At 42.3% G+C, this 25,961-nt stretch overlaps 1 pseudogene; it reads left to right on the top strand.

Annotated features, from left to right (window-relative positions):
• Positions 1 to 25,961, top strand: part of LOC121583995 — a 40,980-nt pseudogene that overhangs the window by 12,825 nt on the left and 2,194 nt on the right.

Below are 25,961 nucleotides of genomic sequence, written 5' to 3'. Positions count from 1 at the left end.
ATGATTACACACTGTGGTATTTCACCCAATAGATATGGGAGTTTATCAAAATTGAATTAGTTTTTTCAAATTCTTTGTGGGTCTGTGTAATCTGAGGGAAGTATGTCTCTAATATGGTCATATATTTGGCAGGAAGTTAGGAAGTGAAGCTCGGTTTCCAACTCAGTTTGTGGGTAGTGTGCACTTAGCCTGTGTTCTCTTGAGAGCCAGGTCTGCCTACGGCGGCCTTTCTCAATAGCAAGGCTATGCTCACATGGTCTGTACCTTAATTTTGGGACAGTCATAGTGGTCAGGTACTCTCTATTTAGGGCCATATAGCATTCTAGTTTGCTCTGTTTTTTTGTTAATTCTTTCCAATGTGTCAAGTAATTATCTTTTTGTTTTCTCATGATTTGGTTGGGTCTAATTGTGTTGCTGTCCTGGGGCTCTGTGGTGTCAGTTTGTGTTTGTGAACAGAGCCCCAGGACCAGCTTGCTTAGGGGATTGTCCTCCAGGTTAATCTCTCTGTAGGTGATGGCTTTGTTATGGAAAGTTTGGGAATCGCTTCCTTTTAGGTGGTTGTAGAATTTAACGGCTCTTTTCTGGATTTTGATTATTAGCGGGTATCGGCCTAATTCTGCTCTGCATGCATTATTTGGTTTTACATTGTACAGGGAGGATATTTTTGCAGAATTCTGCATGCAGAGTCTCAATTTGGTGTTTGTCTCATTTTGTGAAGTCTTGGTTGGTGAGCGGACCCCGGACCTCACAACCGTTAAGGGAAATCCCGCCACTACCTCCTGAGTGGCGCAGTGGTCTAAGGCACTGCATCGCAGTGCTAGCTGTGCCACTAGAGATCCTGGTTCGAATCCAGGCTCTGTCGTAGCCGGCCGCGACCAGGAGACCCATGGGGCGGCGCACAATTGGCCCAGCGTCGTCCAGGATAGATGGAGGGAATGGCCGGCAGGGATGTAGCTCAGATGGTAGAGCATGGCGTTTGCAACGCCAGGGTTGTGGGTTCGATTCCCACAGGGGGCCAGTATGAAAAATAAAAGAATAATGTATGCACTCACTAACTGTAAGTCGCTCTGGATAAGAGCATCTGCTAAATGACTAAAATGAAATGGGTTCTATGACTGATTCAAGTATGTTTTTGCCAGAGCCTAATTGGTATGTCGAATTTTATGTTCCTTTTGATGGCATAGAAGGCCCTTCTTGCCTTGTCTCTCAGATCATTCACAGCTTTGTGGAAGTTACCTGTGGCGCTGATGGGACAGAATGCGGTCGGACCATCATATAATTGGCATATACATTACTCTTACTGAATTTCCATGTGGGCGAGGATATTGGAAATTGAATCAAAGCCTATTGGATGATAACTTGTTTTTAACTAGGACAGAGGAATTTATAATTGATTTTTTCCGACATAACATAGGTACAGCAAATCCCCTTATTGTATGGGACACCTTTAAATGTGCCTTTAGAGGCCATGCAATTCAGTACTCATCTCAAAAATAAAAGCAATTTAGGTCAAAATAGTCCACACTAACAAAGGAAATAGAAGGTCTAACAGAACAGATAGATAGCAATAAAAACTGTAACATAGAGGCTCAGAATAAATTAGAGGAAAAACAAAAAGAAATGGAGAAACTTATTCAAGAAAGATCAAGTGTAATATATTATATAAATAAAGCAAACTGGATGGAATATGGGGAAAAATGCACCAAATTATTTTTTAATCTTCAACATAGGAATGCTACCAAAAATAATTTATTGAAACTGGTTACAAATGACGGAGTCACCCATGATTCACCTAATTATATTTTGAAGGAAGAAACAAAGTACTTTAAGCATATGTTTTCATTTCAGTTGCCTCCATCTCCTCTAACTGAAGCAAATTGTAGAGATTTTTTTTCTATTGATAATGTAAAATTAACAGCCATACAGAAAGACTCATGTGAAGGTGAAATTACAGAGGAGGAACTTCTGGATGCAATTAAAGACTTTAAGTCCGGGAAAACTCCAGGGTTGGATGGCATACCAGTCGAGGTATACCAAACCTTTTTTGATATACTCAGAGGACCGTTATTAGCATGTTTTAACCACTCCTATGTAAATGGTAGATTATCAGACACTCAAGAAGAAGGTCTGATTTAATTATTACTGAAAGAGGATACAAGTGGAAAATATGAAGATCCAGTCCATTAAAATAATTGGAGGCCCCTTACACATCAGTGTTGTGATGCAAAAATTCTAGCAAAATGTATAACACATAGAATAAAAAAGGTATTGTCGGACATTATTTATTCTAATCAGACAGGTTTTTTAACATGGGCGATACATTGGAGATAATATAAGGCAAGTACTGGAAACAATAGAACACTATGAAAAATCTGGGAAACCAGGCCTACTATTCGTAGCAGACTTCGAAAAGGCATTTGATAAAGTACGACTGGGGTTTATATATAAATGCCTGGAGCATTTCAATTTTGGACAATCTCTTATAAATTGGGTTAAAATCATGTATAGTAACCATAGGTGTAAAATAGTAAATAATGGCTATTTCTCAGAAAGTTTTAAACTGTCAAGAGGAGTGAAACAAGGTTGTCCACTATTGGCATATCTATTTATTATTGCCATCGAGATGTTACAGTGGGGAAAAAAAGTATTTAGTCAGCCACCAATTGTGCAAGTTCTCCCACTTAAAAAGATGAGAGAGGCCTGTAATTTTCATCATAGGTACACGTCAACTATGACAGACAAATTGAGGAAAAAAAATCCAGAAAATCACATTGTAGGATTTTTTATGAATTTATTAGCTAATTATGGTGGAAAATAAGTATTTGGTCACCTACAAACAAGCAAGACTTCTGGTTCTCACAGACCTGTAACTTCTTCTTTAAGAGGCTCCTCTGTCCTCCACTCGTTACCTGTATTAATGGCACCTGTTTGAACTTGTTATCAGTATAAAAGACACCTGTCCACAACCTCAAACAGTCACACTCCAAACTCCACTATGGCCAAGACCAAAGAGCTGTCAAAGGACACCAGAAACAAAATTGTAGACCTGCACCAGGCTGGGAAGACTGAATCTGAAATAGGTAAGCAGCTTGGTTTGAAGAAATCAACTGTGGGAGCAATTATTAGGAAATGGAAGACATACAAGACCACTGATAATCTCCCTCGATCTGGGGGCTCCACGCAAGATCTCACCCCGTGGGGTCAAAATGATCACAAGAACGGTGAGCAAAAATCCCAGAACCACACGGGGGGACCTAGTGAATGACCTGCAGAGAGCTGGGACCAAAGTAACAAAGCCTACCATCAGTAACACACTACGCCGCCAGGGACTCAAATCCTGCAGTGCCAGACGTGTCCCCCTGCTTAAGCCAGAACATGTCCAGGCCCGTCTGAAATTTGCTAGAGTGCATTTGGATGATCCAGAAGAGGATTGGGAGAATGTCATATGGTCAGATGAAACCAAAATAGAACTTTTTGGTCAAAACTCAAAGAATGCTGAGTTGCATCCAAAGAACACCATACCTACTGTGAAGCATGGGGGTGGAAACATCATGCTTTGGGGCTGTTTTTCTGCAAAGGGACCAGGACGACTGATCCATGTAAAGGAAAGAATGAATGGGGCCATGTATCGTGAGATTTTGAGTGAAAACCTCCTTCCATCAGTAAGGGCATTGAAGATGAAAGGTGGCTGGGTCTTTCAGCATGACAATGATCCCAAACACACCGCGCGGGCAACGAAGGAGTGGCTTCGTAAGAAGCATTTCAAGGTCCTGGAGTGGCCTAGCCAGTCTCCAGATCTCAACCCCATAGAAAATCTTTGGAGGGAGTTGAAAGTCCGTGTTGCCCAGCGACAGCCCCAAAACATCACTGCTCTAGAGGAGATCTGCATGGAGGAATGGGCCAAAAAACCAGCAACAGTGTGTGAAAACCTTGTGAAGGCTTACAGAAAACGTTTGACCTGTGTCATTGCCAACAAAGGGTATATAACAAAGTATTGAGAAACTTTTGTTATTGACCAAATACTTATTTTCCACCATCATTTGCAAATAAATTCATAAAAAATCCTACAATGTGATTTTCTGGATTTCTTTTTCTAATTTTGTATGTCATAGTTGACGTGTACCTATGATGAAAATTACAGGCCTCTCTCATCTTTTTAAGTGGGAGAACTTGCACAATTGGTGGCTGACTAAAGACTTTTTTTCCCCACTGTAGATACATTTTCTAACCACTCTGGATTAGAACCAAATTATGATAAATGTACTATATTACATATTGGATCACAAAAAAATACAATTTTTACATTACCATGTAGTTTACCAATAAAATGGTCTGATGGTGATGTGGATACACTCGGAATACATATCCCAAATGAAATAAATGATCTCACTCCAATACATTTTAATAGAAAGTTAGCAAAAATAAATCTTGCTACCATGGAAACCTGTCAATTTGTGGAAAAATCACCCTGATTAACTCTTTAATATTATCCCAGTTTACCTATTTGCTTATGGTCTTGCCTACGACTAGCGAACAGTTTTTTAAATTATATGAGAAAAAAATATTCCATTTTATTTGGAACGGCAAGCCAGGCAAAATTAAACGGGCCTATTTATATAATGAATATGAATTCGGAGGACAGAAATTATTAAATATTAAAGCATTAGACCTATCACTAAAAGCTTCAGTCATACAAAAGTTATACTTAAATCCGAACTGGTTCTGTAGCAAATTAGTAAGATTGTCTCACCCAATGTTCAAGAATGGCCTTTTTCCCTTTATTCAGATTACAACCTCTCACTTTTAGTTATTTGAAAAGGAAATAATCTCCCAAATATCACTATTTCTAAAACAAGCCATAGAAAGTTGGTTGCAATTTCAATTTAATCCTCCAGAAATGACAGAACAAATAATGCAACAAATATTGTGGTTAAACTCAAATATACTAATTGATAAAAAAATTTAAAAAAGGTATAATCTTCGTAAATGATATTATTGGTAGGACTGGTGGAGTTATGTCGCACATGCAGCTAACAAAAACATATGGAAACGTCTGCTCTACCCAAAATTATAACCAAATAATTGCAGCATTACCGCAAAAATGGAAAAGGAAAGTGGAAGGGGGAAAAAGTAAGGAACTTGTCTGTCGGCCTTGCATTAAAGAATATAATTGGTTAAAGAAAATTGTGATAAATAAAAAAGTATACCAGTTTCATTTAAGGACCAAAGGATTGACAGCCGTCCCATATAGAATGCAAAATAGTTGGGAAGAGATTTTTGACGTACCGATTACATGGCATAGTGTTTATGAATTGATACGCAAAATGACGCCGGATTCAAAACGTATAATTTTTCAATATAAATTATTATATACAATTATTGCTACCAACAGAATGTTATTTATATGGGGGATACAATCTTCCCAGCTCTGCAGATTTTGCTGCGAAGAGACAGAATCATTAGATCATTTGTTTTGGTACTGTCCATTTGTAGCTTGTTTTTGGACATAGGTCCAGGAATGGCTAAAGGATTGCAATATTTACCTGGAGCTAACCCTGCAGATAGCACTACTGGGTGATCTGAAAAGTCATGGTCAATCTATCAATAATATAATAATACTTTTAGCAAAAATGTTTATTTTCAATTTACGATCTGTAGAAACAATGAGAAGAGAAAGGTTCAGAACTTTTGTAAAACATCACAGTACAGTTGAAAAATATATGGCAAATAGACATCCAATATGGATGGTGTTAGGAGATAGATGGGAGGTGTTGAATGGAGCTGAAGGATGGGACTAATAACAACAACTAATGACAACAAGATAACTAATGTAAAGCATACTGTGTCCATAATAAGTACAGTGGGGAGAACAAGTATTTGATACACTGCCGATTTTGCAGGTTTTCCTACTTACAAAGCATGTAGAGGTCTGTAATTTTTATCATAGGTACACTTCAACTGTGAGAGACGGAATCTAAAACAAAAATCCAGAAAATCACATTGTATGATTTTTAAGTAATTAATTTGCATTTTATTGCATGACATAAGTATTTGATACATCAGAAAAGCAGAACTTAATATTTGGTACAGAAACCTTTGTTTGCAATTACAGAGATCATACGTTTCCTGTAGGTCTTGACCAGGTTTGCACACACTGCAGCAGGGATTTTGGCCCACTCCTCCATACAGACCTTCTCCAGATCCTTCAGGTTTCGGGGCTGTCGCTGGGCAATACAGACTTTCAGCTCCCTCCAAAGATGTTCTATTGGGTTAAGGTCTGGAGACTGGCTAGGCCACTCCAGGACCTTGAGATGCTTCTTATGGAGCCACTCCTTAGTTGCCCTGGCTGTGTGTTTCGGGTCGTTGTCATGCTGGAAGACCCAGCCACGACCCATCTTCAATGCTCTTACTGAGGGAAGGAGGTTGTTGGCCAAGATCTCGCGATACATGGCCCCATCCATCCTCCCCTCAATACGGTGCAGTCGTCCTGTTCCCTTTGCATAAAAGCATCCCCAAAGAATGATGTTTCCACCTCCATGCTTCACGGTTGGGATGGTGTTCTTGGGGTTGTACTCATCCTTCTTCTTCCTCCAAACACGGCGAGACCAAAAAGCTCTATTTTTGTCTCATCAGACCACATTACCTTCTCCCATTCCTCCTCTGGATCATCCAGATGGTCATTGGCAAACTTCAGAAGGGCCTGGACATGCGCTGGCTTGAGCAGGGGGACCTTGCGTGCGCTGCAGGATTTTAATCCATGACGGCGTAGTGTGGTACTAATGGTTTTCTTTGAGACTGTGGTCCCAGCTCTCTTCAGGTCATTGACCAGGTCCTGCCGTGTAGTTCTGGGCTGATCCCTCACCTTCCTTATGTTCATTGATGCCCCACGAGGGGAGATCTTGCATGGAGCCCCAGACCGAGGATGATTGACCGTCATCTTGAACTTCTTCCATTTTCTAATAATTGCGCCAACAGTTGTTGCCTTCTCACCAAGTTGCTTGCCTATTGTCCTGTAGCCCATCCCAGCCTTGTGCAGGTCTACAATTTTATCCCTGATGTCCTTACACAGCTCTCTGGTCTTGGCCATTGTGGAGAGGTTGGAGTCTGTTTGATTGAGTGTGTGGACAGGTGTCTTTTATACAGGTAACGTGTTCAAACAGGTGCAGTTAATACAGGTAATGAGTGGAGAACAGGAGGGCTTCTTAAAGAAAAACGAACAGGTCTGTGAGAGCCGGAATTCTTACTGGTTGGTAGGTGATCAAATACTTGTGTCATGCAATAAAATGCAAATGAATTACTTAAAAATCATACAATTAGATTTTCTGGATTTTTGTTTTAGATTCCGTCTCTCACAGTTGAAGTGTACCTATGATAAAAATTACAGACCTCTACATGCTTTGTAAGTAGGAAAACCTGCAAAATCGGCAGTGTATCAAATACTTGTTCTCCCCATAGGTTATAGGTTGAGAGCTTTTGTGAAAGAGCACAGTTAGAAAAATATGGCATATAGAAGCAAACCAGATGGACATCATGAAAATGATCGGAGGAAGTTCAGGAGTAAAAACAAACAAAATATAATTATTGTAGAATTTGACTGTGTCCATAACATTTATATAGTATGTATGGGCTGGAAGTAGAGTTCTAAGTGTTGTTGTTCACTAGTTTACTCCAATTGGGTAAGGGGTGGTGGGGTTGGAAAGTAATGAAGGGAAATATAATTTAAAAAAAGGATATGTGTGTGTGTATGTATGTGTATATATATATATATATATATATATATATATATATATATATATATATATATATATATATACACAGTTGAAGTTGGAAGTTTACATACACTTAGGTTGGAGTCATGAAAACTTGTTTTTCAACCACTCCACACTTTTCTTGTTAACAAACTATAGTTTGGCAAGTGCTTGTACTATTTTGGACACACTGTCCTCAGGCTCCAGCTTTATGTTGTATGTTGATCGTATTAAAACAAAGAAAACAATCTGAAGTTGTTGTTTTTAAGTGATATATACCATGATTTTTCCGGTCCGGCCCACTTGGGAATAGATTTTCCTCCATGTGGCCCTTGAGCTAAAATGAGTTTGACACCCCTGCCCTAGACCCAGTCCAATTCGCATACCGCCCCAACAAATCCACAGATGACGCAATCTCAATCGCACTCCACACTGCCCTTTCCCACCTGGACAAAAGCTGTAGTCAGTGAATGCTGTTCATTGACTACAGCTCAGCATTCAACACCATAGTGCCCACAAAGCTCATCACTAAGCTAAGGACCCTGGGACTAAACACCTCCCTCTGCAACTGGATCCTGGATTTACTGACGGGCCGCCCCCAGGTGCTCAGGGTAGGCAACAACACATCTGCCACATCTACCATAGCAAGACAAAGGAGCTGATCGTGGACTACAGGAAAAGAAGGGCCGAACACGCCCCCATTCACATCAACAGGGCTGTAGAGGAGCGGGTCGAGAGTTTCAAGTTCCTTGGTGTCCACATCACCAACAAACTATCATGGTCCAAACACACCAAGACAGTCATGACGAGGGCACGACAACGCCTTTTCCCCCTCAGGAGACTGAAAAGATTTGGCATGGGTCCCCAGATCCTCAAAAAGTTCTACAGCTTCACCATCGAGAGCATCCTGACCGGTTGCATCACTGCCTGGTATGGCAACTGCTCTGCATCCGACTGTAAGGTGCTACAGAGGGTAGTGCGTACAGCCCAGTACATCACTGGGGCCAAGCGTCCTGCCACCCAGGACCTATATACTAGGCGGTGTCAGAGGAAGGCCCCAAAAATTGTCAAAGACTCCAGTCACCCAAGACATAGACTGTTCCCTCTGCTACCGCACGGCAAGCGGTACCGGAGCGCCAAGTCTAGGTCCAGAAGGCTCCTTAACAGCTTCTACCCCCAAGCCATAAGACTGCTGAACAATTAATAAAATGGCCACCCGGACTATTTGCATTGACCCCCCTTTGTTTTTACACTGGTGCTACTCGCTGTTTATTATCTATGCATAGTCACTTTACCCCTACCTACATGTACAAATTACAGTTGAAGTCGGAAGTTTACATACACCTTAGCCAAATACATTTAAACTCAGTTTTTCACAATTCCTGATATTTAATCCTAATAAAAATGTAGGGTCACCACTTTATTTTAAGAATGTGAAATGTCAGAATAATAGTAGAGAGAATGAATTATTCAGATTTTATTTATTTCATCACATTCCCAGTGGGTCAGAAGTTTACATACACTCAATTAGTATTTGGTAGCATTGCCTTTAAATTGTTTAACTTTGGTCAAACGTTTCGGGTAGCCTTCCACAAGCTTCCCACAATAAGTTGGGTGAATTTTGGCCCATTCCACCTGGCAGAGCTGGTGTAACTGAGTCAGGTTTGTAGGCCTCTTTGCTCGCACACACTTTTTCAGTTCTGCCCACAAATGTTCTATAGGATTGAGGACAGGGCTTTGTGATGGCCACTCCAATACCTTGACTTTGTTGTCCTTAAGCCATTTTGCCACAACTTTGGAAGTATGCTTGGGGTCATTGTCCATTTGGAAGACCTATTTGCGACCAAGCTTTAACTTCCTGACTGATGTCTTGAGATGTTGCTTCAATATATCCACATAATTTTCCTTCCTCATGATGCCATCTATTTTGTGAAGTGCACCAGTCCCTTCTGCAGCAAAGCAACCCCACAGCATGATGCTGCCACCCCCGTGCTTCACGTTTGGGATGGTGTTCTTCGGCTTGCAAGGCATCCCCTTTTTCCTCCAAACATAACGATGGTCATTATGGCCAAACAGTTCTATTTTTGTTTCATCAGACCAGAGGACATTTCTCCAAAAAGTACGATCTTTGTCCCCATGTGCAGTTGCAAACCGTAGTCTGGCTTTTCTATGGCGGTTTTGGAGCAGTGGCTTCTTCCTTGCTGAGCGGCCTTTCAGGTTATGTCGATATAGGACTTGTTTTACTGTGGATATAGATACTTTTGTACCTGTTTCCTCCAGCATCTTCACAAGGTCCTTTGCTGTTGTTCTGGGATTGATTTGCGGTATGACGGCTGCGTGGTCCCATGGTGTTTATACTTACGTACTATTGTTTGTACAGATTACCGTGGTACTTTCAGGCGTTTGGAGAAAAAAATTCGGAGGTCTTGGCAGATCTATTTTGATTTTCCCATGATGTCAAGCAAAGAGGCACTGAGTTTGAAGGTAGGCCTTGAAATACATCCACAGGTACACCTCCAATTGACTCAAATGATGTCAATTAGCCTATCAGAAGCTTCTAAAGCCATGACATCATTTTCTTGAATTTTCCAAGCTGTTCAAAGGTACAGTAAACTTCTGACCCACTGGAATTGTGATACAGTGAATTCTAAGTGAAATAATCTGTCTGTAAACAATTGTTGGAAAAATTACTTGTGTCATGCACAAAGTAGATGTCCTAACCGACTTGCCAAAATGATAGTTTGTTAACAAGAAATTTGTGGAGTGGTTGAAAAATGGGTTTTAATGACTCCAACCTAAGTGTATGTAAACTTCTGACTTAGACTGTACATCGACTAACCTGTACCCCTGCACATTGACTCGGTACCGGTACCCCCTGTATATAGCCTCGTTATTGGTATTTTATTGTGTTACTTTTAATGTTGTTATTTTTTACTTTAGTTTATTTAGTAAATATTTGGTTATTTGCTATTTATTTAAAACTGCATTGTTGTTTAAGGGCTTGTAAGTAAGCATTTCACAGTAAGGTCTACACCTGTTGTATTCGGCGCATGTGACAAATACAATTTGATTTGATACACTGGAACTCTCTCTCCTTCTCCCTCCCTCCCTTTCGCTCTCTCTTTCTCCCTCTCAGAGATGGACCCTAAGCACGTGTTGTCCTAAAGCCCTCTGAGGAGGACCTGAGGCCAGGCCTGGGACACCATCCACACCCTGAAGGAAGACTGGCAGAGGCTACAGCAAGGACAGAAAGCTGCCCTGTAAGACCGAAAGATACGGGGAGTAAAATAAAATACATCTAACCAGTTTCATCGTGTCAGCTGATGCCTGGCCTTTAGTGAGCTAAAACTGTAACTGTTCATTCTCTCTTCTCTCCTCTTTCGGGCCACAGTGAGGGGAAGGCCATGGAGTTGTTCCGCAAACTCAGAGAGAAACCCAGAGGTTGGTTTACCACTTCTCCCTTCATGACCATTTACCGTCATATACATTATAGACACCTGATGTCATTCATCATTCAGTGGGTGAGGATGAGACGGAAAAGAGAACATCTGCTTAAAATATTTAGCTTCCTCTTTTAAAATATAATTAGGAGAATCATAGATGACTCCGTCTTCTGTAACGAGTTTCTGCAAATTATTTTTATTAGCGTTTCTGTGTTGGAGATTCAGGAAGAATTTGGTGAATTTTTCTCCATATTCCATCCAGTTTGCTTTATTTTTGTAATAGATTACATTAGATCATTCTTGAATAAGTTCCTCCAGTTCTTTTTGTTTTTCCTCTAACTTATTTTGTATCTCTGTAGTATCGTTTTTATTGCCTGTACTACTAGTTCATGTATTTCCCTTGTTAGCCTTGTCTCTTTAGCCAGAAACTGCTTTTTATTATTGATGAATATTGAATTGAATGACCTCTTAAGGTGCATTTAAAGGTATCCCAAACAATAAGGGGATTTGCCGAACCTATTGTCACACCCTGATCTGTTTCACCTGTCTTTGTGATGGGTGACACCTGGAGGGGGGTGGAGACAATCTTCCCCATTATCCCCAGTGTATTTATTCCTGTTCTCTGTTTGTCTGTTGCCAGTTCGTTTTGTTTCGTCAAGCCTACCAGCATTTTCCCCCTTGCTCCTGTCTTTCTCAAGTTCTAGTTTTCCCGGTTTTGACCATTCTGCCTGCCTTGACCCTGAGCCTGCCTGCCTGCCGTTCTGTACCTTGTCACACCATCCTGGATTATTGACCTCTGCCTGCCCTGACTCTGAGACTGCATGCCGTTCTGTACCTTTTGGACTCTGATCTGGATTACTGACTTCTGCCTGCCCTTGACCTGTCATTTGCCTGCCCCCTGTTTTTGTAATAAACTTTTGTTACTGCGACACTGTCTGCATCTGGGTCTCCTGAAACGTGATAGTACGAACTGGCCATGACTGACCCAGCAGACTCGGACCAGCTCCGCAACTCCATCTCCTCCCAAGGAGCCACCATTGGAAGGCACAAGGAGATGCTTCGTGTTCTCATGGAAGGGTTCCAGACCTTGGCCGAACGCCATGACCGTGTGTTTAACACATTGCTGGAGCAATTCCGTGGTTTGTCTGTTAGGCAGCCTACCACGATGGTAACCTCTCAGCACCTCATTAACCCAGCTTACCTCCCCCGGAACGCTTCGCCGGAGAGTCGGGAACCTGTCGGGCATTTCTCGCTCAGTGTTCGCTCATCATCGAGCTGTAGCTATCCTCCTTCCCCTCGGACCGCTCTAAGATAGCATACCTCATCACGCTGATGTCTGGGAGGGCTCTCGCCTGGGCTACGGCAGTGTGGGAACAACAGTTGGGCGTATGCTTCAGTCTGGAGGAGTTCATGCAGGAGGTAAATAAGGTTTTCGGTGCTCCATTGTCCAGGAGAGAGGCTGTCTGGAAGTTACTCCAGCTTCGGCAAGAATCCTGCAGTGTGGCAGACTATGCAGTGGATTTCCGCACGTTGGCAGCTGCGTGTGCCTGGAACCCGGAAGCGCTGTTCGACACGTTCCTGCACGGAGTATTGGAGGAAGTAAAGGACGAGCTTGCAGCCCAGGAACTACCGACGGATCTCGACTCGCTCATCGCCTTGACCATTCGGATCGATGGGCGACTACGGGAACGAAGGAAGGAGAGGAAGTCCGATTCCACTCGCCCGCCCAAGGATTATCCCGGAAGTCCCCGACGGCTCCGTTGCCGAGAGAAACCGATGCTACCCGAGTTCCCCCGAGAGTCTCCGAAGTCTGCCGATTCACCTCTTCCCGAGCCGATGCAACTAGGCAGAGCTAGGCTGTCTCCAGCCGAACGGCAATACAGGCATCACACAAAGAGTTGCCTGTATTGCGGTACTACTGGTCAGTTTATGTCCACCTGTCCACTAAAAGACCAGGCTCACCAGTAGGAGCGAGTACTCTGGTGGGCCATACGGATAACTTTTCCTCTTCCCTTACTCGCACCCCCTTTCATGCCATCTTGCTGTGGGGGAACCAGTCGAAATCTTTCCGGGTACTCATCGACTCTGGGGCCGATGAGAGCTTTATGGACGCTACCCTGGCATCTGAGCTGGGCATCCCCACTCAGCCCCTCTCCATTCCCATGGACGTTAGAGCGCTGGACGGGCGATCTATAAGCCGGGGCACCCACAATACCACCCCCATCAACCTACGAGTATCAGGGAACCACAGCGAGACGTTCCAATTCCTGCTAATTAAGTCTCCTCAGGTTCCCGTGGTATTGGGTTTCTCTTGACTCCAGCGACACAACCCCTTTATTGACTGGTCTACTGGTGCCATCATGGGCTGGAGCCCGTTCTGCCACGCTCATTGCCTGAAGTCAGCGCAGCCTGCCCCGGGACGTCTTCCTGGGGGCTCAGAAGTTGCCTCGGACCTCTCCACCATTCCCGCGGAGTACCAGGACCTCTGGGAGGTGCTCAGTAAGGCCCGGGTCACTTCGCAAGCTACCCTCCGCCAAAGAGACGGCCCAGCTCATGGTGCAGCATGGTGTATTTATACCTGTGTTCTCTGTTTGTCTATTGCCAGTTTGTTTTGTTTTGTCAAGCCTACCAGCGTTTTTCCCCTTGCTCCTGTCTTTCTCAAGTTCCTGTTTTCTAGTTCTCCCGGATTTGACCATTCAGCCTGCCCTGACCCTGAGCCTACCTGCTGTTCTGTACCTTGTTACACCACCCTGGATTATTGACCTCTGCCTGCCCTTGACCTGTCATTTGCCTGCCCCCTGTTTTTGTAATAAACTTTTGTTACTTCGACACTGTCTGCATCTGGGTCTTCTCCTGAAACGTGATACCTATATTGTACTGGAAAAATTACATTATAAATAATTTTGTCTTAGTTAAAAATAAATTGTCCTCCAGTAAACTTTGATAAAATGTCCAATATCCCCGTCCACGTGGAAATTCTATAAGAGTTATGTGAAGGCCAATTAGATGATGATCTGATCACATTCTATCTCTTATTAGAACTTTTTTAACCTTTGATGCAAGATAGAAAGAGACAAGAAAGTAGTCAAGACGACTAGCTTGATTAAGTCTCCTCCATGTATATCTCACTAGGTCGGGGTTTTTTAGTCTCCAAATATCCAGTATTTCTAATGTGTCCATAATATTTGTGATTTCCTTAAGGGCACGTTGATGATAGTTTGTAGAGTGATTCCCTTTACGGTCCATTGAGGTACTTAACACCGTGTTATAGTCTCCCACCATAATGATTTGATCATTTGTTGCCTGTAAGTTCAATAAATTTGTATAAATATTTTAGAAGAAGTATGGATCATCCTGATTTGGACCATATAGATTAATGAGACAAATCTGTTTTTCATCCACTTTCATATTCAAAAAGATCCACCTTCCTTGCGAATCATTCCTGACTATTTGCACATTCAGATCGACATTTTTGTTAATTAATATCTTCACACCTTTTGAATTCCTATGTCCATGACAGAAAATTATTTCACCACCCCCTTTTCCACGCAACTTCATCTAAGGATGTAGAGTGAGCTTCCTGTAAACAGTATATGTTATATTCCTTTTATTTTAGCCATGTAAAGACTGATCATCTTTTTTTATAATCTGCTAAACCGTTACAATTATAACTGGCTATACTTATTTCACCCCTTATCATAACTAGATACTATTCTCAGTCTAAATTGACCATAATTAGTGCTTGTAAAGTTACTGCCATAAGAGGTTATATGAAGGTCAAAATTTAAGATTTCGAATGTCTGATATTTAGAACTAGCAATATTTGTTTTATTCCCTTGCCTGTTTGCCTGTGAGCCAATGCTACAGATGTTAGAAAATTGAGTCAAGATATTATGTGTGTAGTAAATCTGAGTAGGTTGATATGTATGATATTAGATGTGATTTAGTGAGAGTGTGTATGATGTCTGGATAAGAGTAAGACTATAATGTGTGATGTCCAAATAAATAATAACCCAGACAATTTGCATGGTTGAGTGTCTATGTGTGTAACATGAAGTGAGTATAGCCTTAATATTCAGGATGATAATTGTAATCCATATCGTATCACCATCATAGTTGCATCATAGTTGCATCATAATGACCTTAAACATAATTTTCATAGAAAAACACATCCCAGCATTTCCATAGCAATTGACGTTTCACATGATCATGAAAGAGACCTTACATTACTTTAGAGACGGCTTTACTACAGTACAAATGTATCCCGTACAATATGTTATTATTCCCTAATGTCCCTGTTCTGATATCTTCCCCTTGCTTGTTGTAAACATAGAATAACATGTAGACAACGACATAGAAAAGATAGACAAACAAAAAACATATTAAATTATAGAAAAGTTCTCGACAATAGGGAGAGAGGGGAGAGAGGGAGAGGAGAAGAGAGAGAGATCAAGTGTGTATGTATAAATCTGTATGTGTGAGCGAGCATGTAATTGAGTGTGTGTGTGTTCATATCAACTTCATAGTGTTCAGATATTTTTACAGTTCCCATATTTTGTTTTTCCGTAACCTGACATCCCCGTAGAATTTAGTACAGCCATGGTGTTATGGAGCTGTCTCGGAAGAGCTGTCCATCTATAAAAAGTTTGTCCACAATGAGAAAGGCACGCTTACCCCTCTCCCTCTGTTGCCTCTGTACAGGACACAGCCTCTTGCAACGTTTGTTTATCTCCCGGGGAAATTGGTCACTGAAACAGAATTTGGTCCCTTTAAGCTCCTTTCCCCTGTTTTTGATCAGGTCCTTTTCTTGGTAGTGTTCAAATCTTGCGATGATAGGTCAGGGACCCTTGGTCTTGTCGCTCCGAGATCCAAGTCTGTGCACTTGGTGGAAAGCCACCTTGTTTACAGTCTCTAGAGGAAGTTTCAAGGCGGATTGCATGAACTCTCTGATCGCACCCTCTGGATTATTGGATGCGTCCTCAGGAATCCCAGAAAATATTTTCACGCATGCTACAGATTTGTATGTCTAGTAGCGACTCCCTCATCACCCTGTTTTCCCTGAGTAGACAATCCATGTTGGAATTGAGGGTTTTTACCTTGGCTGTGAGTGCCTTGGCTAAACTCCAAACTCCCCCTCAGCCCTTCTACCTCCTCACACAACTTTTCAAGTGTTGCATGGATTCTAGCAAGAGCACTAGCCTCTACTTCAACGGTAAGTAAATCGTCCGTGTCTGTAGATGAATCTGTCTTTAATTTTTTTGTTGAGTTACAGTTTTTTTGTGAGGTAGCCGGATCTTTCCACGATGGAGTATGTTGTTACTCCATAGCATAAAGCTGTTTATACTCGTCGATTTCCCTCAGGATCTCCTTAGTATCCAGGTTGGATCTGAACTGCAACCAGTTGTTTACAAATGTTTTTAACGATGCATCTTTCCCATGACGACTTAAAATGTAATCATGAGTTGGAAAATGCACGATCCCACTTTAATACGAAGTTGCTTTCGCTGTTTTGTTTGTAATTAACAGGCTGCTCCGTGAAGTCTCTGTTGCTTCTGTGAAATGTTGTCCCACAACTCCTACTTGCCTTGTCTCTCAGATTGTTCACAGCTTTGTGGAAGTTACATGTGGAGCTGATGTTTAGGCAGAGGTATCTATAGTTTTTTGTGTGCTCTAGGGCAACGGTGTCTAGATTACATTTGTATTTGTGGTCCTGGCAACGGAACCTGTTTTGGAACATCGTTATTTTTGTCTTACTGAGATTTACTGTCAGGGCCCAGGTCTGACAGAATATGTGCAGAAGATCTAGGTGCTGCTGTAGGCCCTCCTTGGTTGGGGACAGAAGCACCAGATCATCAGCAAACAGTAGACATTTGACTTCAGATTCTAGTAGGGTGAGGCCGGGTGCTGCAGACTGTTCTAGTGCCCTCGCCAATTCGTTGATATACAGTGGGGAAAAAAAGTATTTAGTCAGCCACCAATTGTGCAAGTTCTCCCACTTAAAAAGATGAGAGAGGCCTGTAATTTTCATCATAGGTACACATCAACTATGACAGACAAAATGAGAAAAAAAAATCCAGAAAATCACATTGTAGGATTTTTAATGAATTTATTGGCATATGATGGTGGAAAATAAGTATTTGGTCAATAACAAAAGTTTCTCAATACTTTGTTATATACCCTTTGTTGGCAATGACACAGGTCAAACGTTTTCTGTAAGTCTTCACAAGGTTTTCACACACTGTTGCTGGTATTTTGGCCCATTCCTCCATGCAGATCTCCTCTAGAGCAGTGATGTTTTGGGGCTGTCGCTGGGCAACACAGACTTTCAACTCCCTCCAAAGATTTTCTATGGGGTTGAGATCTGGAGACTGGCTAGGCCACTCCAGGACCTTGAAATGCTTTTTACGAAGCCACTCCTTCGTTGCCCGGGCGGTGTGTTTGGGATCATTGTCATGCTGAAAGACCCAGCCACGTTTCATCTTCAATGCCCTTGCTGATGGAAGGAGGGTTTCACTCAAAATCTCACGATACATGGCCCCATTCATTCTTTCCTTTACACGGATCAGTCGTCCTGGTCCCTTTGCAGAAAAACAGCCCCAAAGCATGATGTTTCCAACCCCATGCTTCACAGTAGGTATGGTGTTCTTTGGATGCAACTCAGCATTCTTTGTCCTCCAAACATGACGAGTTGAGTTTTTACCAAAAAAGTTATATTTTGGTTTCATCTGACCATATGACATTCTCCCAATCCTCTTCTGGATCATCCAAATGCACTTCAGACGGGCCTGGACATGTACTGGCTTAAGCAGGGGGACACGTCTCGCACTGCAGGATTTGAGTCCCTGGCGGCGTAGTGTGTTACTGATGGTTGGCTTTGTTACTTTGGTCCCAGCTCTCTGCAGGTCATTCACTAGGTCCCCCCGTGTGGTTCTGGGATTTTTGCTCACCGTTCTTGTGATCATTTTGACCCCCACGGGGTGAGATCTTGCGTGGAGCCCCAGATCGAGGGAGATTATCAGTGGTCTTGTATGTCTTCCATTTCCTAATAATTGCTCCCACAGTTGATTTCTTCAAACCAAGCTGCTTACCTATTGCAGATTCAGTCTTGCCAGCCTGGTGCAGGTCTACAATTTTGTTTTTGGTGTCCTTTGACAGCTCTTTGGTCTTGGCCATTGTGAAGTTTGGAGTGTGACTGTTTGAGGTTGTGGACAGGTGTATTTTATACTGATAACAAGTTCAAACAGGTGCCATTAATACAGGTAACGAGTGGAGGACAGAGGAGCCTCTGAAAGAAGAAGTTACAGGTCTGTGAGAGCCAGAAATCTTGCTTGTTTGTAGGTGACCAAATACTTATTTTCCACCATAATTTGCAAATAAATTCATTAAAAATTCTACAATGGGATTTTCTGGATTTTTTTTCCTCAATTTGTCTGTCATAGTTGACGTGTACCTATGATGAAAATTACAGGCCTCTCTCATCTTTTTAAGTGGGAGAACTTGCACAATTGGTGGCTGACTAAATACTTTTTTTCCCCACTGTATATGTTGAAGAGGGTGGGGCTTAAGCGGTATCCCTGTCTCACCCCACGGCCCTGTGGAATTAAATGTGTGTGTTTTTTGCCAGTTTTAACCGCACACTTGTTGTTTGTGTACATAGATTTTATAATGTCGTATGTTTTTCCCCCAACACCACTTTCCATCAATTTGTATAGCAGACCCTCATGCCAAATTGAGTCAAAACTTTTTTGAAATAAACAAAGCATGAGAAGACTTTGCCTTTGTTTTAGTTTGTTTGTCAATTAGGGTGTGCAGGGTGAATACGTGGTCTGTCGTATGGTAATTTGGTAAAAAGCCAATTTGACATACAGTTGAAGTCGGAAGTTTACATACACCTTAGCCAAATACATTTAAACTCAGTTTTTCACAATTCCTGACATTTAATCCTAGTAAAAATTCCCGGTCTTAGGTCAGTTAGGATCACCACTTTATTGTAAGAATGGGAAATGTCAGAATAATAGTAGAGAGAATGATTTATTTCAGCTTTTATTTCTTTCATCACATTCCCAGTGGGTCAGAAGTTTACATACACTCAATTGAAACTTGGTAGCATTGCCTTTAAATTGTTTAACTTGGGTCAAACGTTTCAGGTAGCCTTCCACAAGCTTCCCACAATAAGTTGGGTGAATTTTGGCCCATTCCTCCTGACAGAGCTGGTGTAACTGAGTCAGGTTTGTAGGCCTCCTTGCTCGCACACGCTTTTTCAGTTCTGCCCAGAAATGTTCTATAGGATTGAGGTCAGGGCTTTGTGATGGCCACGCCAATACCTTGACTTTGTTGTCCTTAAGCCATTTTGCCACAACTTTGGAAGTATGCTTGGGGTCATTGTCCATTTTGAAGACCCATTTGCGACCAAGCTTTAACTTCCTGACTGATGTCTTGAGATGTTGCTTCAATATATCCACATAATTTTCCTTCCTCATGATGCCAGCTATTTTGTGAAGTGCACAAGGCCCTCCTGCAACAAAGCACCCCCACAGTATGATGCTGCCACCCCCGTGCTTCACGGTTGGGATGGTGTTCTTTCGCTTGCAACTCCCCCTTTTTCCTCCAAACATGGTCATTATGGCAAACCGTTCTATTTTTGTTTCATCAGACCAGAGAACATTTCTCCAAAAAGTACGATCTTTGTCCTCATGTGCAGTTGCAAACCGTAGTCTGGCTTTTTTATGGCGGTTTTGGAGCAGTGGCTTCTTCCTTGCTGAGCAGCCTTTACATTTACATTTTAGTCATTTAGCAGACGCTCTTATCCAGAGTTAGTGAGTGCATATGTAACCGGTGTGAAATGGCTAGCTAGTTAGCGGTGCGCGCTAGTAGCATTTCAATCGGTGATGCTCTGAGACCTTGAAGTAGTTGTTTCCCTTGCTCTGCAAGGGCCGCGGCTTTTGTGGAGCGACGGGTAACGGTGCTTCGAGGGTGACTGTTGTCGATGTGTGCAGAGGGTCCCTGGTTCAAGCCCAGGTAGGGGCGAGGAGAGGGACGGAAGCAAAACTGTTACATTGATGCTGTTGACCCGGATCACTGGTTGCTGCGGAAAAGAAGGAGGTCAAAGGGGGGTGAGTGTAACCGGTGTGAAATGGCTAGCTAGTTAGCGGTGCGCGCTAGTAGCATTTCACCCTCGAAGCACCGTTACCCGTCGCTCCACAAAAGCCGCGGCCTTGCAGAGCAAGGGAAACAACTACTTCAAGGTCTCAGAGCGAGTGACGTCACGACGCCGCGGCTTTTGTGGAGCGACGGGTAACAGTGCTTTGAGGGTGACTGTTGTCGATGTGTGCAGAGGGTCCCTGGTTCAAGCCCAGGTAGGGGCGAGGAGAGGGACGGAAGCAAGACTGTTACACATACATTATAATTTTTTATTTTAACAAATCATACTGGCCCCCCGTGGGAATCGAACCCACAACCCTGGCGTTGCAAACGCCATGCTCTACCAACTGAGCTACATCCCTGCCGGCCATTCCCTCCCCTACCCTGGGCCAATTGTACGCCACCCCATGGGTCTCCCGGTCGCGGACGGCTACGACAGAGCCTGGATTCGAACCAGGATCTCTAGTGGCACTGCGCCACTCGGGAGCCTTTCAGGTTATGTCGATATAGGACTCATTTTACTGTGGATATAGATACTTTTGTACCTGTTTCCTCCAGCATCTTCACAAGGTCCTTTGCTGTTGTTCTGGGATTGATTTGCACTTTTCGCACCAAAGTACATTCATCTCTAGGAGACAGAACGTGTCTCCTTCCTGAGCGGTATGACGGCTGCGTGGTCCCATGGTGTTATACTTGCGTACTATTGTTTGTACAGATGAACGTGGTACCTTCAGGCGTTTGGAAATTGCTCCCAAGGATGAACCAGACTTGTGGAGGTCTACACATTTTCTTCTGAGGTCTTGGTTGATTTCTTTTGATTTTCCCATGATGTCAAGCAAGGAGGCACTGAGTTTGAAGGTAGGCCTTGAAATACATCCACAAGTACACCTCCAATTGACTTCGTGTTGTTGTTTGTTTAGTGTTTTCCAATTTTCCCAGAAGTGGTTAGAGTCTATGGATTCTTCAATTACATTGAGCTGATTTCTGACATGCTGTTCCTTCTTTTTTCGTAGTGTATTTCCGTATTGTTTTAGTGATTCACCATAGTGAAGGTGTAGGCTCAGGTTTTCTGGGTCTCTATGTTTTTGGTTGGATAGGTTTCTCAATTTCTTTCTTAGGTTTTTGCATTCTTCATCAAACCATTTGTCATTGTTGTTAATTTTCTTAGGTTTTCTGTTAGACATTTTTAGATTTGATAGGGAAGCTGAGAGGTCAAATATACTGTTTAAGTTTTCTACTGCAAAGTTTACACCTTCACTATTACAGAGAAACGTTTTGTCCTGGAAGTTGTCTAAAAGGGATTGAATTTGTTGTTGCCTAATTGTTTTTGGTAGGTTTCTACACTACTTTCCTTCCATCTATAGCATATCTTAATATTATTCAGTTCCTTTGGCTCTGATGCCTCATGATTGAGTATTGCTCTGTTCAAGTAGACTGTGATTTTGCTGTGATCTGGTAGGGGTGTCAGTGGGCTGACTGTGAACGCTCTGAGAGACTCTGGGTTGAGGTCAGTGATAAAGTAGTCTACAGTACTACTGCCAAGAGATGAGCTATAGGTGTACCTACCATAGGAGTCTCCTCGAAGCCTACCATTGACTATGTACATACCCAGAGTGGAGGTTGGGCCTGTTTGCCTGCTCACGGCCTGGGCGTATGTGTGACTTTCATGTCGAGTTGGAGTGGTGGGCCAGGTAGACATTTGGTTTTGAGTCACAGTCACGGGAAATACTTGCGTTTACCTGCTGTATGGTAGCAGGGTGGAGATAACCACTTGTGCGTTGGGGAGCTTTTACTGTCACTCCATTTAGTGCTGTGGCCACCCTTTCCTGCTGTCTCTCTCTCTCTCACTGTTTCTCTCTCTCACTGTCTCTTTCTCTCACTGTCTCTCTCTCTCTCTCTCTCTCTCTCTCTCTCTCTCTCTCTCTCTCTCTCTCTCTCTCTCTCAGTCAGCATGAGTCTGCTGAGACACAACAGCTCCCTGCAGAAGAATGAGATGATCTCTATGAACCAGAGGCTGACGGCCAAACTAAACGTATTCTCTACCAGCCTGCACGTAGACATTAACATATACCAGGAACAGAGAGCTACAGGGATAGGTAGGCAACTGGAATAGCTTTTTCCATAATACAGAGGTACTGTAGTGTACTGTATGGGGGTGCCCACTGGAGATATCAGGACTAGATTACAGCCAGCATTCAGAAAGTATTCAGACCCCTTGACTTTTTCCACATTTTGTTACTTTACAGCCTTATTCTAAAATGGATTAAATAAAAATAAATGCTCATCAATCTACACACAATACCCCATAATGACAAAGCAAAAACAGTTTTTTTGAAATATTTGCACATTTATTACAATTTAAAAACAGAAACAGTCTCTAGCCTCTGAAAAGCTGCTGGGTGTGTGGCGGGAGATGGAGCAAACTGCAGACAGCTGTGGCCAGGTAAGTGTGTGTGTGTGTGTGTGTGTGTGTGTCTACTTGTGCGTGTATGCATGTGTGTGTGTTTGTGTGTGTGTACATGCGTGTGTTTTGTTTGTGCTTGTAAGTAAATATGTTTGTTTGTGTTGCAGGCAGAGAGGATGACAGAGCTGGAAGAGGAGATGATGCTCCACCAGACAGACATCGTGGAGCTCCAGAGACAACTGTGGAGGAGTGTAGAGGCCCTGGACACACTGTAAGAGACAGACAGAAACATCTCAACAGTCCAGTTAACTCAGAATAAGATCTATAAATACATCTAACCAGTTTCATCATGTCAACTGATGCCTGGCCTTTAGTGAGCTAAAACTGTAACTGTTCATTCTCTCTTCTCTCCTCTTTCGGGCCACAGTGAGGGGAAGGCCATGTAGTTGTTCCGCAAACTCAGAGAGAAACCCAGAGGTTTGGTTTACCACTTCTCCCTTCATGACCATTTACCGTCATATACATTATAGACACCTGATGTCTATTTGTGATTCTGAGAACATGTCATTATAGACTGGAAGACGACCTCTCTCTCTCTTCCTCTCGCTCTCCCGCTCTCTCCCCTCTCCCTCCCTCCATCTCTCTCTCTTTTTATCTCCCCTCTCTCTCAATTATATTTCAATTTTAGGGCTTTATTGGCATGGGAAACATATGTTAACATTGCCAAAGCAAGTGAAGTAGATAATAAACAAAAGTGAAATAAACAATACAAAATTAACAGTAAACATTGCACTCACAAAAGTTCCAAAAGAATAAAGACATTTCAAATGTAATAATATGTGCAAATAGTTAAAAGTACAAAAGGGAAGATAAATAAACATAAATATGGGTTGTATTTACAATGGTGTTTGTTCTTCACTGGTTGCCCTTTTCTTGTTGCAACAGGTCACAAATATTGCTGCTGTGATGGCACACTGTGGTATCTCACCCAATAGATATGGGAGATGATCAAAATTGGATTTGTTTTCGAATTCTTTGTGGGTATGTGTAATCTGAGGGAAATATGTGTCTCTAATATGGTCATACATTTGGCAGGAGGTTAGGAAGTGCAGCTCAGTTTCCAACTCATTTTGTGGGCAGTGTATACAAAGCCAGTCTTCTCTTGAGAGCCAGGTCTGCCTATGGTGGCCTTTCTCAATAGCAAGGCTATGCTCACTGAGTCTGTACATTGTCAAAGCTTTCCTTAAGTTTGGGTCAGTCACAGTGGTCAAGTATTCTGCCACTGTGTACTCTCTGTTTAGGGCCAAATAGCATTGTAGTTTGCTCAGTTTTTTTGTTAATTCTTTCCAATGTGTCAAGTAATTCTCTTTTTGTTTTCTCATGATTTGGTTGGGTCTAATTGTGTTGCTATCCTGGGGCTCTGTGGGGTCTGTTTGTGTTTGTGAACAGAGTCCCAGGACCAGCTTGCTTAGGGGACTCTTCTCCAGGTTCATCTCTCTGTAGGTGATGGCTTTGTTATGGAAGGTTTGGGAATCACTTCCTTTTAGGTGGTTGTAGAATTTAACAGCTCTTTTCTAGATTATGATCATTAGTGGGTATCGGCCTAATTCTGCTCTGCATGCATTATTTGGTGTTTTACGTTGTACATGGAGGATATTTTTGCAGAATTCTGCATGCAGTCTCAATTTGGTGTTTGTCCCATTTAGTGAATTCTTGGTTGGTGAGCGGACCCCAGACCTCACAACCATAAAGGGCAATGGGTTCTGTAACTGATCCAAGTATTTTTAGCCAGATCCTAATTGGTATGTCAAATGTTATGTTCCTTTTGATGGCATAGAAGGCCCTTCTTGCCTTGTCTCTCAGATTGTTCACAACTTTGTGGAAGTTACCTGTGGAGCTAATGTTTAGGCCGAGGTATCTATAGTTTTTTGTGTGCTCTAGGGCAACGGTGTCTAGATGAAATTTGTATTTGTGGTCCTGGCAACTGGACCTTTTTTGGAACACCATTATTTTTGTCTTACTGAGATTTACTGTCAGGGCCCAGGTCTGACAGAATCTGTGCAGAAGATCTAGGTGCTGCTGTAGGCCCTCCATGGTTGGAGACAGAAGCACCAGATCATCAGCAAACAGTAGACATTTGACTTCAGATTCTAGTCGGATGCTGCAGACTGTTCTAGTATCCTCGCCAATTCGTTGATATATATGTTGAAGAGGGTGGGGCTTAAGCGGTATCCCTGTCTCACCCCACGGCCCTGTGGAAATAAATGTGTGGGTTTTTTGCCAATTTTTACCGCACACTTGTTGTTTGTGTACATAGATTTTAAAATGTTTAATGTTTTTTCCCCAACACCGCTTTCCATTCATTTTGTAAAGCAGACCCTCAGGCCAAATTGAGTCAAAAGCTTTTTTGAAATCAACAAAGCATGAGAAGACTTTGCCTTTGTTTTGTTTTGTTTGTTTGTCAATTGGGGTGTGCAGGGTGAATACGTGGTCTGTCGTACGGTAATTTGATAAAAAGCCAATTTGACATTTGCTCAGTACATTGTTTTCACTGAGGAAATGTATGAGTCTGCTGTTAGTGATAATGCAGAGGACTTTCCCAAGGTTGCTCTTGGCGGTAGATATTGGGGTCAAATTTGTCTCCACTTTTGTGGATTGGGGTGATCAGTCCTTTGTTCCAAATATTGGGGAAGATGCCAGAGCTAAGGATGATGTTAAAGAGTTTAAGTATAGCCAATTGGAATTGGAGGTCTTTATATTTTATCATTTCATTGAGGATACCATCAACACCACAGGCCTTTTGGGGTTGGAGGGTTTGTATTTTGTCCTGTAGTTCATTCAATGTAATTGGAGAATCCAGTGGGTTCTGGTAGTCTTTAATAGTTGATTCTAAAATGTGTATTTGATGTATATGTTTTTTGCTGTTTGTTCTTTGTTATAGGGCCAAAAAGATTGGAGAAGTGGTTTACCCATACATCTCTGTTTTGGATAGATAACTCTTCGTGTTGTTGTTTGTTTTCCAATTTTCCCAGAAGTGGGTAGAGTCTATGGATTCTTCAATTACATTGAGCTGATTTCTGACGTGCTGTTCCTTCTTTTTTCGTAGTGTATTTCCGTATTGTTTTAGTGATTCACCATAGTGAAGGTGTAGGCTCAGGTTTTCTGGGTCTCTATGTTTTTGGTTGGATAGGTTTCTCAATTTCTTTCTTAGGTTTTTGCATTCAT

Source organism: Coregonus clupeaformis, chromosome 16, assembly GCF_020615455.1.
Source record: "Coregonus clupeaformis isolate EN_2021a chromosome 16, ASM2061545v1, whole genome shotgun sequence".
NCBI classification, from domain to species: domain Eukaryota; kingdom Metazoa; phylum Chordata; class Actinopteri; order Salmoniformes; family Salmonidae; genus Coregonus; species Coregonus clupeaformis.
This window is presented reverse-complemented; position numbering and strand designations above follow the sequence as displayed.